Source organism: Gallinula chloropus (assembly GCF_964237585.1).
Source record: "Gallinula chloropus genome assembly, chromosome: 16".
Lineage (NCBI taxonomy): Eukaryota > Metazoa > Chordata > Aves > Gruiformes > Rallidae > Gallinula > Gallinula chloropus.
The window spans coordinates 11,052,136-11,066,203 of NC_140101.1; positions in this window are offsets into that span (position 1 = coordinate 11,052,136).

Consider the following 14,068-nt stretch of genomic DNA (forward strand, 5'->3'; position numbering starts at 1 on the left):
GGCACCTGCACAGAGCAGCTGTGTCTCATTGCAATCAGCATGTCTATCTCATTGCAACCGGGTCCTTCTCTCCAGCAGCTCCAGGCAGAACTGCCAACTGCCTTGCACTGATAGAGACCCTTCCTTCCCTCCTCCTCCAATGCACCATCTTTTGAGGCCACTGCACCCCAACCTATCAAGCTGCAATTTCCAAAACCAGCCCTTCTTTCCTTTTCCAGACCAGATCTCCCAGTGTTTAACCCCTTGGGGCACAAACTATCCAAAGCCCCAGCTCTCAGGATTCCAGGGGAGACTGAGCCCTCTGCAAAAGATGCTCACAGAGGCTGGTGTGCAGCTCTGGGAAAGATCTGCCCTTTAAAAGCTATCCTGCCATGGCTGGAGAGCATCCTCATGAAGCCCTGGCCAGGCTGAGGACAATCTGGAGTGGGAAGCATCTTGCTAGAGAGCCTGCGTGTGATGCTTATTTCTCCCTCCCCCATAGGGCTTATAGGGGTTACAGGACATGTGGACTAGGACCGCAGAGGCTGTGTGGGGCAATAATTGCTGTGCTGCTGATTTAATTGCTCCTGGACGTAAGATCCGGTGCACCTTGGACAGGGCCAGATGGGGATACGTGGAAGGTGCTGGTACATGATGCTTGTAGGGAGGAATAAGATTTCATCAGAACAGAAGGGCTCGGGGGATTTTTGAGGGGTAATTTTAGCTGCCTCTCAATAACTGCAAGTTAAGAATGAATTTGGGTGAGTTTATGTCATTGTGCAAAGCCAGCACACACCCGTGGGCAGCCCTGCCTTGCTGTGGCTCCAAGCCCCCACCTTGGGATACAGGGGGATGCACTCGGCACTGGGGCACCCTGCAGCAGCCGCTTCCCCCATCACTTCCCTCTGGGACTCACCTGGTTTCCTGTGCTGGCCCTTATCCTGGCTCCTGCCCCAACTCCTGGTACCCAGGCTTTCCTCATCCCCCAGCCCCCCTGCAGCACACCCCTGATGTGCCATGGCCACGCTTGGGGATGTCTGTACCTCCCTCTCTGCTATGATCCAGCCCTGGGGCATTTTACTTACCTCTTCTTTCCCCTCCAGAAAGCTTAAAGCACTTTTAATTGCCATAGCAATTTTGCACAAAGCCATACAATTATTCTTGGCTCTCCAGCTGCTTTTCATACCCCCACCTTCTCCACCTTCCTCTTTTTTTTGCTAGGTTGGGGGGAGGGGGGAAGGTGAGCCCTGCAGATCCATCACTCTCCGGGCTTGTAACCCCAAGCACCCCAATTTCCCTGTGCATCCTTCCCCCCAGGAGCTGCTCTAACAGGGAGAGGTTTATTCCCCGTTTTGGGAACCCGCAGATGTTTGCCATGAGCCTTTGCAAAATGAGGCGGCTTTTTTTTTTATGAGCCAACCGAGATGCAGCGCTTTCAGCTCCTTGCATTCCAATGGAAAAGCAAAGCTCACATCCGCCTCCATCTTGGCAGCTCTCACCCCACATCCCTGGCTCTTCCCACCCTTCTCGGATCGCAGCCTTCGTCCCACACGGGCTAGCGGCATGGTGGGCCTCACGCTGCAGGCCTCACGCTGCGGGCCTCATGCTGCGGGCCTCATGCTGCGGGCCTCACGCTGATGGCCTCACGTTGCTGGCCCCTCAGTGCTGCCTTGCAGGCTGTGCTGTACCTCTGATGGCTGGCAGGGTTGGTAGCCACCGTCCCAGCACTTCCAGAGCCTCTCTGGAAAAACTCCCATCTACCCTCCTGGCAGCTGGGAGCACCCCAGCACTCGCTGCCTGGGAGAGGCTTCAATTTTTCTCAGTTCCAGAAAAAAACCAAGTTGTATCTTCAGTCTCAGAGTGGGAAAGGGGACAAGACGTGTTGAATGTGGGGTTGGATCCCCCCTCTTTGTATTTCGACAGCTGCTGCAGATGGGTCAGGCCACAGCCAATCTTCTGGCTGCCTCCAAGGTGGGGGTTGATGGGGGCTTTGCCTCCTCCCTCGGTCATCACATTATTTCTCCAAGATTTTTGCAGCTGCTCAAGCCTACCTTTGAGCCAGCCTCTCCTTGGGTATCCCCTCACCCCTCGCTGCCTGCTTCTTCATGGGTCTGGGGGCAAATGTCTGGAGGAAAGATGGACAGTCCATCGGCAAGAGAGACGTGGGAAGCCAGCCAACCCTCCTGCCTCCATGCTAGCTGAGACCTGCCCCAGCTCAGCTCATCAGAGACGCTGCAGAGGAGCTAGCAGTCTGCTGACAGGAGGGGGTGGAGTTGAAAGGGTCCCACTTTGCTGTAGACAAGTGAAGCTGAGGCTGTGACAGGAGCAATCCTTCAGCCACTCAGCTCAAGCAGCCCCTTTTGACAGCTGGAAGCCCACCTCGCCAAGCCACTTACTGCAGCATCCAAATCATTTTCCCACCTCTGAACCCAAGAGCCGTGTCCCCCTGCCCCATTTGCCACACTGGAAGGATGCTCTGGGTCCTGCTGCTCTGGGACATGACCTCCCGATAGCCACTAGCCTGGCACTTCTCCCTGGGTCTGCTGTCCTCCACCTCCACCAGTGCCTGGGGTTCACCCTTACACTGGGGTTTCCTGAGGTGCTGGCAGAACCCAGGCAGCAGCCAGCTGGGCTGAGGCACAGCTGCAGATGCCTTTTCCCAAATGCTGTGTGCTGAGCAGCATGCTACAAACGCCAAATGCCAGGGGAGAGATGGCCAAAGCCATTGAGTTTATTGGACTGGGTGACCCAGATGTGGAGCTGACAGCTGTCTATCAGCCCAGCAGGTCTGAGGGCCCTGTACCAGGCAGCACCCAGGAGCAGCTCCCAGCTGCTGGTGGGGCTGTCCTCCCTAATTGCTTCCAGTAGTGACCCCCACATCCCGCCCAATTCCCTCCAGGGATTCTCTGGGGGAGGCTGGGGGGGTGGAAGGGCTGTTGTAGTGTGGCAGTGCTGCAGGGCAGCGTTGGGGGAAGGCTGGCAGAGGTCCCTGCCCTGGGCTGGCCAGGCAGAGTCTTTTTTCCTTCCCTGGACCAACAAATCGCTCCAGAGGCTTGTGAGAAGGGTAATTCAGCCAAATAGGATGAGAGGCAGAACCACTAACCCATCACAGATGGATGGGGTGAAATTCCCCAGGCTGAGGTGTCCTGCTCCCTCAAGGATGGGGGCAATTCCTGAAGGTCTAGTGGCTCAGAGTGCTGGGAATACAGCAGGAAAACAGCACTGTTAGGGATTTTTTTCTTTCCCATCCCCAGAAAGATCAGGTCAGACTGGCTTGGCATGTGATGGAGTTAGTGGGAAAGCTGTTTTGACTGAAGAGGAGGAAATGCCATCCTCTGTCGCCAATCACAAGCATTGAAAAAGCTGAATTACAGCCGCAGGACTAGTTGAAAACCATTTGTTCTGGTTTATAAACATGCTCTGCTGATTTGGCTCCTAGTTTCTGAGCTGTTATAAGTTCACATTTCTTCTGTAAACACCAAGGGTTCAAGCTTACTTAAAAGCCAGAAAACAACATTTCCCATACAGTTGTGTGGTTCCAAGAGCCAGGGCTCACAGAGAAACCCGGCTGTGCTCTAAAACCAAGAGAGCCAATAGTCCTGAGCACTGCAGGGTCCTGGAAAATGAAGTCCCTGAACTTGCAATGAATGCATCGAGGGTCTTTTCTGTCCCAGCTGCTGACAACCCAGCCAGGGGCCACGCTTTAGAGCCTGTGGCTTTACGTAAGTGACATCATATTTATGTCAGCGTAACTGTGAGCAGGGTGTGACCGAGCTCCCAGCCCAGGAGAAATGGGATGACGTGCACGTTTAAGCAGCTGGAAACTCTTTTCTCTGTTGTCCAAAGCTGGCGTGTGATTTCAGGACAGACGATGTGGCCAAGCCACGCTTTATTTAAAAAGCAGTCGGAGCTCTGCTCCACCCCTGACCTGCCAGAGCCCGTGGGGTGCAGCGGGTCAGTCTGCCCACCCCAAGAGCACTTCCCCAGCCCAGGGAGGGCAGCGATGCCCGGAGCCGCTCACCCTGCAGCCGGACCCCCGAGCCCCCGGCCCGCACCGGGTGGAACAAGCTCATCCCTCCGAGGGGCAAAGGCCGGAAGCGGGAGGGGGCCGGGTGCTTCCAGCCACCGAGCCAGGCTCTGCGGGGCACCGGCACAAGGTGCGGAGCAGCACACGGGCGGTAGGGTTTTCTCGGTAGCACCGGCCGTGCTCACGGACCGACGAGCCCAGGCGTCACGGGCCTGACCCCACCGCCCCTCTCACTGCCCCACGCGTGAGCCCGGCGCGGCACTCGGCCCTCCCGGCCCCAGCCAGGCTCCACTCGGCCGGGTCAGCTCCTGAAGCCGGCAGGAGCCACCCGCTCCGAGAGACGGAACCGGGGCACCGAGAGGCTGAGGTGGCTGCACGGGGCACCCGCTGCCCTTGGTGCCCACGCCACGGCCGCGCCATCCTCCCCCCGTGTCTGGCCGGGCACTGGTGCTTGCCCTCCCGCCCCGCTCACAGCCCCAGTACCGGCACATACCGCACAGCGCGGTGCGGGCTACCGGTGCTGGCGCTCACCGCTCCGCCCCGTGCGCCCAGAGCACGCAGGCGGTACCGGCGTCCGGTGCACGTCCCCAGACCCGCCTTCCCGGTGCACGGAGCCAGTGCAGCCGCTACTCCATCTCCTCCCTCCGTGGCACGCACGGCCGCTGCACCGCCCCCCGGGACTGGTACAGCCGGTACAGCCGCCCGATGCCCAGTACGCGCGCAGCCGGTACGGCGGCTGCACCATCCCGCCCCGGTACGCGCACAGTCGGCCCGGCCGCCCCCATCCCCGGTACCGGTACAGCCACCGGACGCCCGGTACCCCCCGCGCAAGCGCGCACACCGCCCCGGTCCGACTCCGGTGACGTCAGCACCCCGTCCCCGCCCGGCGATGGAGCCCGGCTAATGCCGGTGTGTATCGCGCCCGCCCGCCCCGCGCTTCCCCCGCCCCCCGCTGATGCCTGGGCTCGGCGGCGCCCGCCCGGCCGCCCCGCTGCGCCGCCCGCCCCGCCCGCCCCGCGCTCGGGGCCGGGGCCTCCGCCGGACCGCGCCGAGCCGAGTCGCCACGGCGGCCCGGGGACCTGCCGCGGGTGAGTGCGAGCGCTGGGTGCCGGGAGTGTGGGGAGAGGAGGAGGAGGGGGGAGTTCCGCGCCCTTCCTCTCGCCTGGCCGCCGCGGTCCCGCCCGCTCCTTCCCGTCCCCCGGGACCTGCCCCCGGCGACCGCAGACCCCGGGCAGGTGCGGGGGGCCGGGCGGGCGGGGCCGTGCCGCTCCCACGACCCCCTCCCCTTATCGGGTGCCCACCAGGGGGTCGGGACACGCGTGTCCCTCCCCCGCCCCGTCGCCGCCGCCCCGGTCCGCCCGGCCCTGCCGCCGGGGAGCCGTCGGGCTGCGCTGCCCTTTGCTGCGATGGGTTCGGGGGCGATTAAAATACAAATGAAAATAAATTCAATTAAAAACCTGCCGCCCGGGCGCTGTGGGAGCTCTGCGTGAGCGCCCGGCTGCGTGGGGCTGCCCGGGACCCGGCTGCCTCTCCCTCGGGGGGTCTGGGTTGGGTGTTTTCCCTCAGACTGGAGCTTTGGAGGAAGAAGAGGGGTTTTTTTTCAGCCTTTGCCGCCCGCTGGCCCCGGGGACTGCGGGGCAGCTGACCCCGCTGGTGTCGCAGCTGGGGTTTGGCAGCGTTGGGCACGGGTGGGATTTTTGTCGCTGTGGCCGCGATGCCGGGTTCAACGTGCCCGGCCTTGGGACGAACCGGGATATGAGCAGCCGGCATCACCCTCCTCGCACAGGTAGGAACACCGAGTGCTGCTAAGTGATGTGCCCGAGGCTGTGGAGGAGATCTGTGGCGGAGCTGGGACTCAACCCCGGATCGCTGTGCCCCAGTTTCCCATGGGCACTTTCCTTGCCTGCCTGGGGCTGGTGGTTTAGCCACACGCCCTCGGGCTGCGGGGTAAAGTCCTGCCTGAGCTATGCCAGCCCCTGACCTGGGCTCCTGCGGCAGCAGCCGGGCCCATGGCCGGGTGCCAGTGGACCGAGGCCTCTGTGCTCCGGGCAGTGGGTTTGGAGAGTGGGGATGTTTCATTAGCTGGGTGTGGGTCCCCCTGGGCATCGCGTTTGCTTGGAGGGCTGGTGTGTCTGAGGGGTGGCCACGTAGCTCGTGCTTGGGGCTTTAAACTCTGCCCTCTGTTTGGGGCGTGCTTAGTCTGTGCCCTCAGAATTCAAGCAGCAGGGTTTTTCTGAGGGGTCCTCTTCTAATCTGGTCGGTGAGGTGGAAAACTTTGGGGGGGTGGTAGGTGATGTAGGCGATGCGTCTCATTAGGCCAAGAGATGTGCCTGGATAATTAAACACTGTAGCAGCCCCTCTTGTGCTGTGTGCTCCCATCTCTGGGCCCGTAAGGGAGCAGGCTCTGCCTGGCCATGGGCTTTCCCCTCCACCCAGCATGGGAGGAAGGTTTTGCTGCTCTTCTCCCCAGCCACCTACTTTAGCTGCAGTCCCCAGCCAAGGATCGTGGTGTCCTGAGGAACGATTCTTCACGGATAGGAAGCCAGAAGTTTACTCCATTATGTGGAACAGCTTTTTCTAAACTAATTTCTCTTTAAGAGATAAGGAGGAATTAAAAAAAAAAACTACAAACCAAACCAACAACCTGGAAGATGAGAAGCATTTTATTTACTGTAGACAAAAGCAGCAAATCAAAGATAACTTGTATTAACTCGGTTGGGTCAGTGACCTTGATGCATTTTACAGCTTGGGATGCGTAGTGAGAAGAGGGAGCAGACTGTTCCAGTCTGGTTATTGTTTCCTCTCAGTCCAGCCCAGTAACTGCCAGAACACAAACGCCTGCACAGTTTTTGGAGCCCTGACCCACCTTCGGGGGTGGGAAAGAGGAGGCTGTAGGGTTGTGTTTTGCTTCAGATACAACCTAATCTGGAGTTGTGTTAATTGTATTATAGACAGGTTAGGGTTTGCATTGGCTCTTCTGATAGGCTCTGCAATTCTTGCTGCTGTAAGAAAGGTGAAGTAACTTGAAGCCCTGAAGTCACTTGTCACAAAGCTGAGTGAACCCAGCCCCACGGGGGCTGCTGGCTTTGGTAGGGGGATTGCAGGGATGGATGCTGACAGCTGGAGCAGGGATGCCTGGAGCAGGTGAGCGGGGCTGGTAGGAGAGTCATCTGCACTGTCAGTGTGGGGAGGTTTAAACAGCAGTGCGGCTTGAGTTCTCCTTCATACAGGCATGTCCCCGTGCTCCATGTGAAGGTTTTCCTCCTGGTTAGACCCCTTCTAGCTTCCCTCCGAAAACGTGGTGCCCTTGTGTATACAAGCTTCACCATCCGCCTCGGTTACTATGGTGTTACTATGTAAAAGCCGCTCGTCTCGTAGCTCCTGGAATTATCTACAACTTGGGTTTACAGTCCAACCCTGGAATGTGGGTCTGCGCCCGTCCCTTGTCCAACCTTCCCCTGTTTGTGCATGGGGGCGGGTCTACAGCATCATTTCAGGGCATAGCCTCAGCTTGTTCCCCCAGGAGCCTTCTCCAGGTTACCAGGCACGAGGTGCCCACTGCCCCATGTGAGGCTGTTGCATAGGTGCTTCGCTCACTGTTTCCAAATGCGGGGCTGCATCCTGCCCAGTGCTGAGCCCTGGAAGACCCACTTGTCTTCATTCCCTCCGGGGACCTGGCTGCCTGCTCCCTGCCCGACGCAGGCAGGGCGTTAGCTCCCCCAGAAAACCACTGGGAGCGGAAACAAATAACTGAGGGTCTGTGGAAATCTCTGCAAACAAAAGGCAGAAGACGGGAGCAGACATCTCCCACCACATCACCATCCTACTCAGCCCCCACCCCAGCTTGTGCAAGCAAGCCCACGGGGGTGTCTCGTTGCTGCTCTCTTTGCTGCCGTGGGTCCCCTGCTCCCCATCTCCTGGTATTTATTTATTTATTCCTCCCCTTCTGTCTTTTCCACCTGATTTGTGTGTTAAAAGCATCAGGGGGATTCATGCCATGGAGAGGTCCTTGGTTTGCTGGGTATTCATATAGGTTACTGTCACCCTGGTTCTTGCAGGGAGCTGGCATGAGATAAGGGGGGTTTGCCTGGGAGAGAGAGAGCCCAGAGCCAGGTCCTGGTCCCCCCTGTTTCCATCATCCTGACGATGATTTGCCCCACACAGAGTTGCTCCCAGAGGTGCCTCTCCCCCTGCGTTAACACAGAAAGCAGGATTAAGCAGGGTGGTTATGTCTATAACTTGGGCACCAGTTCAAGGTGGAAGGAGTCTAGTCCTGTGACGGAGGCTAACTGGGAGAAGATGCTGTGTGCTGGTGCTCAATAGCAGGTCTCTGCGGTGAAGGTCTCTAGCATCTCTTCCTCTTGCAGCTGTGATGGCTTTTCTGCTTTGTTGAGTAGGAGAGGGGTGATGTTTCTAATTAAAAAGAGAAAAAAAAAATCTTGTACTTCTCCCCTCCTTTGTTTGGTTTTTTTCCTCTGGACAAATGTTCTAAATAACAATGCTTAAAATGCAAATGGAGCGAGTTTGTGTGAAGTCACTGGAGAAGCCCTGGTTGGATGAGGACCGTGCTGGAGTTAGAGGAGATGGTGATGCCACGTGGCACAAGAGCAGAGCAGAAGCGGTGGGCCTGTCACCAGAGGCATTTGCAGCCACCACAGCCGTGGCTTGTCTCTGCATGGAGGACCACCTTGTGCGCTTCAAAGACTTCCTGGCTTCTCCTTCCCCTCCCATTTGAGAGATGGACACTGTATGAGGGTGCCTTCTCCTTTATCTATCTCCTTTATCTACATGCATGATAATGGGACATTTCCCTGGCCTCCCTTTTTACCCATGTACTCTCCACTCCTTGCTCCTACTTTATTTTTATAATCTATTCTCTTTTTAGAAATAGAGAAACCAGAGAATGACCCTTCTAAACTCTGCACTCAGTTGAGGTGATGGCTCTCGTAACGCTTGTCCTTCCTACTGAAGGCCAGTGCTGCCCTCGCAGTTCCAGCCCAGCCCCCCATGTGTTTTACCACTTGCTGGGGGAGGGAGGAGGAAATAAAAATAAATAAAATGATGTGAAGGTTGCAAAAGTTTCCAGTATAGCTCCACCCAAATGCTGCTGCCCAGTAATGCTCAGAAAATTCAGGCTGGGTGATGGGACTTGCCTGCCTGCTGCACTGCCTGGCTGCTCGGAGGGAAGGGGAAGAGCTTTCTGGCTTTTTTCATTTCATGGGGAGATGCTTGAGAGGACCACGTCAGGAATAGGGTGGGGAATGAGCCCTGGCTTTGGGTCAGCAGAGTGTCCTTCATGAATTGCCTGGGTGGGACCGGTTTAAATAGCGAGCGCTTAGAACTGCACTGGGGCAAGAGGCTGATGAAATGGTTTAAAGGGGTTTCCAGCGAGGCGGCTCTCTGCTGAATGTGTCGGAGTCCTTTGACTCTTCTTCTCCTGAATAAGCATCTTGATAGTGTTTTCAGGCTGACCTTTTTGCTCTGCAGGTACAAAGGGGGGTCAGCTTGCTCCCGTGGGAAGGGGAGGGAGCTCCTTGCACCCAAAGCCTGGCTGGCCGTGCAGGATGCTCGCGCCTGCTCTGCTCTCACACTTCCATAAAGAAAGAGGTTTTCGTGAAACTTACAGAAACTTCTTTTATGAAAACAGGTCGGGCAATTACTGATTTCCCTCAGGTGTTGTGCCAGTGCTGCACAAACACTTGCAGGGTTAGTAATTTGTTTCTTTTGAAGGACATTCAGTGCTTTATCTGGTGGTACAGTGACATATGTTCATAACTGTATGCACCCAGCCCTGTTAGTGTTTCTTCCCACCTGGAAATCTGTGCATCTCCTGCAGCTTCTCACTTCACAGCCACACTGCTGACACTCAGAAGCTGTGACACTTTTTCCTTTATATCCAGGTGCTTCTCAGAAAGCTGGGGGGTATTTTTCTGTTCTTCTGAGTTCCTGTCCCGTAGCCCCAGCTGCGACGTTGCTGGGTCCCCCAGGGTGTTCAAGGAGAGGTTGGGTGAGGTACTTAGGGACATGGTTTAGTCAGTAATATAGGTGGTAGGGGGATGGTTGGTCTAGATGATCTTGGAGATCTTTTCCAACCTTAATGATTCTGTGGGGTCCCTCTGGAAAGTAAATCCAGCGATTGGGTTGTTCCACAGGTGGAGAGTGTGGTTACTGCATTACTGTTAGGTGGAGCTCACTCTCCTGCCTTCCTAAATAATCAGGAACCCATCGGTATCTTTTTTTGCTTTGAAGAGGGGTTGAAATGTCTTGCCTGCTCTTAAAATGGTAAGAAGTAAAGCCTTTAGTTTAAGAGGACCAAAATTAGGCTTGATCTCAGCGCAGGAGTAGCAAAGGTCTTTACTGTAGCACAGAGGACAACTTGGAGTATACTTTGTGTAAGAGGACATTCGAGATGAGGTTGTCTGGGGTGCTTTTTGATGTGTAGTGTGTTTAATGACCTGAGGTCTTGTGTCTTTGGGTTAAGGATCCAACCATACTGCTGGCTCCTCGTGCCTGTGCAGAGAGCAGGCTTTGGTGGCTGGAGACCTTTCTGGTGGCTCCAGGTCCTGCCTGAACCATTTCAGTCTCCAGTGCTAACCAGTCTGCTGCAGACAGTGTGTGTCGCACCTTCAGGCTCTGGCCAACCCTGTAGAGATGGTCAACACCGGACCAACACCTTGAGCATGATGCTCAGCTGCTCTGGAGACCTTTATGGGTTGGGTGTGACAACAGTGGGGCTTCTAGACATGTTTCCTCACAGCCCTGGCGAGATGGGTGTGTTTGCTCTTCGCATGCAGGCTAACTGGCTCTCACATGTTGCTAGTTGTGGGGTGGCTGTTAAGAGACAAGTTAAGAGACAAGTGATCCTGAAGCGCCTGCAGGAGGATGCCAGCCTGTCTGTGTTACACTTTGGCTTGCTAAGCAGGGTGTGAAAGCAAACTCCTCTTCTGAAACGTGTCCCGCTCTTTCTTCCTTTGCTAGGAATCGTTTCCATGTCGGGAAATGTTTAGGACGAGGGGAGCGTCGCTGTGTTCTAGAGGCAGAGCTAATTCAAACCCAAAAATCTGGGCACAAGCCCCCTCCAGACTTGTGGTCTGGACTCAGAGCAAAGCAGATGAGTGTGAGTGTTTTGTTAAGAGCATAACCCACTTGTTATAGCAAACCCCACCTGTTAGGCCCCGCTCCTCCAGCCCTGGGTGTGCTGTGAAGCACAGTGGATGTTTTAAAGAGCAGCCTGTGCTCCTTGCTCCAGCGCCTGGCATTTTCCTCTTGCTTTACAGACAGGGAAGATGGAGACAGAGGGTGATGGTGCAACCACGGCAGGTTTGCAGGTCCTTTGCTTTTAGCTTCCCCCCTGCCCTTCGCAGCTGATGTCTGGTGTGCTGGTGTCCTGCTCACCCGGCCTGGGCGGATGGTGCTGAGCCACGTGTCAGCATCGGTTCCAGAGGTTGGAGATTTGGTCCTGGCAATTGCAGCTGTGCTTAGAAAATCACTAGAAACGAAGGTGCTTTGGAGTGGCACCCTTGGAGCCAGTGTGCTGGAGGCTGATTGTGTAAAACCTCTCTCTGAGCAGTCATTGCCACGTCCACCTGGACCCAGCCTTTCCCTGAGCCCTGTTTGCTTCTCCTCACTCTCCTGGCTTTGCTGGCATCCTCCTCTAGCATGTCAGGATCACAGCCAGCCCTGATCCCTCTCCGCCTGAATTCAGCAGGGCCTGTCTCCCAAGAGAGGGGAGGTTTTCCTGCTGAATTACAAATGTTGGCTACGTGGAAAAGGGTGAGGCAGCGGAGGATGCTGCAAGCAGCAGAGATACTGATGAATGTGGAAGGCTCGCTTTGCCTTCCCGAAGTGTCTACTCCAGAGGTGTCATTGCCATTCTGCCTTTTAACGCCTCAAAATGCTGCTGTGCACGTTTGGTCTGCTGGGGTTGGGTCTGTCAGGTCCTCCCAGGCATGAGGCACAGAGGAACATTTTAAAAAAAAAAGATTAAAAAAAAATGGAGAATTTCAAATGTCATTGATTTTATTTATTTTTTTATTTTCTTTTTCTTCTAATTTAATCAATTCCCTACTGTGCTGTAAATTCCAAATGTGAATGGGAAATAATCCCACCAGTACAATAATTAGCCTGTAACCAGGAGATGAAGAAAACCCAAACTGCTGAGCTGACTGGTGAAGGCTGACTATTCCCCGAATTAATTTCAATAATCACATCTCCCGTTAAAAAATAATAAAAGAAGATGGGGAGGAGAGGAAGTCTTAAATTTTCTTCAAGCTCAATGTAGTGAAAAATGGTATGTGCAGTGTAGCTGTTCTCCGTGGGATCGTACAGAAGAGATAGGGGATGTTCATGGAACTGAGTTGCAGATACAAAGTGTTGCAAAGTTGGGAACTGAGAAGCTCAATTTTAGTTGTTTTTTCTTTGGGGGAGGGGAATAGAAGTTTTAAGTCTAATATCTGTATTTTTATGTAGGTGTGTGACAGTAAGTAGTCTGCTGGAGGCAGAAAACATTCCCTTGCAGTGGTGCTTTGCTGCAGGATGCAAAGATCAGTCTGTGGGAGCCTGTTAATAGTGGAATTTGTTACCGTGTTTACGGTGCATCCATCCAGCTCCCGAATATGTTGGTGTTGGGATTTTAAGGGACAGGTGGAAATCAGCATTTGGGAGGGGGCAATTTCAGAGCATCTGAGAGCTGGGCAGCCTGTTACCACAGGGATCTGTGGCTGCTCTCTGCCCTGCCTCCCTCTGCTGCTTGTTTTGGCCAGTTCTGCCTCAAAGGTGGGTGGTTGGAGAAATCCTCTTTCTGCCTTGGTACCTGCATGGTGTCACATCTGGATAGCCCCAGGAAAGGTCACCTCCACAGAGCTCGACCTGGCAGCTCATGTCACTGTGCATCTGAATTCATATTAGATATTAACAGAGATGGGTTTATGTCCTCGTGATGTGACTTTTTACCCCCTCATGGAGCAGATCTGGTTAGCTCCTGGCTTGGCCACCTCACCTCAGGACTTAGTGACCAACAGCAAAGCGCCAGTGATGCTACTACCAGGTATTGTGTGAGAGCATCCTTTTAGAGATGCTTTTTCCTCCCAGTTTAAATTTAATTTTAGCAGTGTTTGCTGAGCTGTGATACAGCTCGGTGCTTGTGCACTAAAAATACTTTATTTGGAAATCCAGGGAATTGTCTGCTGAAACCCCAGCCCTACAGGCATTGGGTAGGAGCAAACCAAGCTGTGCTGCAAAGGTGAGAAATAAATCCTGGTGTGTTTGATGGAGCAACCTTCCCAGGAAGGTGTTTGCAGGATGAGGGCAATTGGAGGTGCTGGGGATAGGAAAGGCTCGCTCTGGCATGAAGCCTGTGATCTGGTGTGGGCCCCCCTTGATTTTGGTGCAGGGAGCAAGAGCTGCCCAAAGTCACTCCATGGTGTGACGGCCAGGAGGCACACCAGGTCCTGGTGAGCATCCCTGGAGTGTGGCTCTCTGGTCCTCTCCATCCCAAAGGCTGGGGGTACAGTGATGTTGTGAGATGTTATTAAAAAAAAAAAAAAAAGGAAAAAAAAAAGAAAAAGTGAGGCCAGTCCAAGTGCTCTGAAGGGATATTTATTGTTTTATAAACTCCAGCCCGGCGCTCTGTGGGAAGGTATGCAAGCTGATCGCTAGGCTGTTTTCTTTGCACGTTTTCCTAACGTTAGAGCCGGGCTCAAAGAAGTATTGCATTGTTTCATTTCCCCTCCACACTTCATGTTTTTCTAAAAATAAAAGCTAATGTCAACAATCCTACAATAGTGAGAGAGCGAATCTGTGCGTCCTGCAGCCGATCAATTTCATTCTGTTATATTTTTTGGGGGGTGAAGGGCGAGGTTTAGCTGGTAATCCCGTTCCGAGCTACGGATAAAACTCTCTCCTTTAAACCACCTCACTGATGGCTTTTTTCTTTTTGCCTTTTTTAAAATGCCATTAATCAAGTTAGAGGCTGAAAATGCTCCAGCAAAACAGAGACCAAGAAAAGTCACTCGAGGTGAGTAAACAAGTTGGCTTTTTTTCCTTTTTTAATGAAAACCAAAA